Here is a 2,227-nt window from a genome sequence, read left to right as displayed (position 1 = left end):
ATGTTTACTTTAAAGAATGTGTAAATGGTGCTATCAAGAAATCTGATCAATTTTATCCCAGTCTTTTTGTGTACCACTTCGAATGTATGAGATTTATTTTTCTATTGGAAAAAAAAAATAAACAGTCTGAAAGCATTAAAATTGGTAGATTTTAGTAATTTTACAGTGAATTGAATCCCTATGTCATAGTATCATTAAAAAATTTAAGGATGGGTGATGCAAATTACTATATGCTTATTGATAACGCTCACACATTTCTGTCTGGACACTCTTTAGTCCATCTGCTGACTCCTAAATGTCCTTTTCCCTTGAGACAAGATGTCTACATTCTCCAAATTTTAAATGCTTTATGTGGATTTTGGGTGGATTGAGGGCTAATGTTACACAGATTCACAAACTGAGACTGGTTTATTCTATAAGTGATAGAGAGTCAAATGGTATTTTTTAAATGCAAGAATAACATGGCTTAGCATGTCCGTATCTGGTGCAATGCAGTCCCTGTACATATAACATGCTGCAGCTCTAATAAAAATGGTTGAAAAATCTTTGATGAAAAGAGAACAATATACTCGATTATAGTTCTATAAATATGTTTGCTTCCAGAAGTTTTGCATCTTTGTTTTTTCCTCAAAACTTTAATAATCTATAATAATTTCTTGCTATTACATGTTGATGCCTTTTTTTCAAAGGGTAAGTACTGTGCTGCTTTAACTGGATCTTGGCAGGCAATTTTACACACAGCACATTCTCCTTGTAGCTATATTCATATATTTTTCTCTTAAAATTTTGATTCCCTATTTTAGAATAATTAGTTTAGAATTTGTTATTAGTTTAATAGTAAAGTATTTTTCTATACAGATGAATACAATAGCCTCTATATTATATAAGAAAAAAGATATGCAGAAAGGTTTACATTACATACAAACATATATACTGCTATTGTAAATAATTTTTTTTTTGTGATTAAATTAAAAAGTAGTATAATTTTAGGCTTATAATGTAAATACTGTTTGAACTGAAAACATTCGATATTTTCCTTACAATATATATTTAGGGGTAATTTAAAATGTGTAGCTTTAAAGAAAAACAAGTTTTGCAGATTTATAGCGGGTAAGCAGCTGTTTCCACATTGTTAGGGCACAGAAGTTCCAATTGCCACATTAATCAAAGTATTGAGACTACAAAATCCATTTCATTTAATCTCATTATTGAATAAACAGCTCTGTAGTGATGCCTATTTGTACTTGTTTCTCTAATAAAAATGCAACTGTAGCTCTCAACACAAATTAGTTTTAATTATTTAAATGATATGAATTTTTCAAACATAAATAATCTAACACCTGGTTTGCCTCCTCATTTTCTGAAAAAATGTGTTTCATGAAAACTAGTAGAGGATGATAATGGGGAATAACAAAGGTAGGTCTATGTATTTATTCCAATTCTGTTAATTTTAAAAAAGGACAAATGTGAGTTGATTACTGTCTAAGAGGATGGAAAAGTAATCATATTGCTATGCACACAACAGAATACAGCAAAGCAGAAGGATGTCTCACACACACTGGTTCTGTGCAACTCCCTTGTCCTGTGCTCCTGTCTGAGGACTGGTGACAATGATTTACAGTTTAGCAATCCTTCTTCTGAACACAAGGATCGCGTTAGCAAGCAATGAGTGCTGTAGGTTTTAAGACACTTAATCAAGATGCCAAAATCTGCCATAACAGTCACCAATTTATGTGAAGCAAACCTTCTCAGGCGAAAGAAAAGGCTGAGTTTCCCTGTTTTGTCTTTGTTTTAGTAACTTCATTTCAGGAGGCCTGCCTGACCTTAGAAGAGGAGTACCCTAAGTGTCAGAAGGGTATAATATCATATATAAGCCAATTGGTAGCTAACTCTGAAAATTGAGATCCATTTGTTTTTCACCACAGGATAGTATAATTATGTTTGCTGTTTCTGTCTCATGCTACATTTTGTTTTAAAATATTTGGTATTTAAAATTCTGGATATCCTAACACACTACCCTGAAATCATTTATCATTTGGTTGAGGAAATATATAATCCAGTTGTGGTTGTTGATGGTGGCCTCATATGGCACTCCAAGCAGTGATAATTTGTATGACTTTCTGTATATTAAACAATTCTTTAATATTGATTCTGTTTGTGGTTTATTAACTGTTATCCTTTCTTGATAAAGAAAGTGTGCTAAGCAGATAGTTACTGTCTTAAATCA

This window comes from Melospiza georgiana, chromosome 6, assembly GCF_028018845.1.
Source record: "Melospiza georgiana isolate bMelGeo1 chromosome 6, bMelGeo1.pri, whole genome shotgun sequence".
Classification (NCBI taxonomy): domain Eukaryota; kingdom Metazoa; phylum Chordata; class Aves; order Passeriformes; family Passerellidae; genus Melospiza; species Melospiza georgiana.
This window is presented reverse-complemented; position numbering follows the sequence as displayed.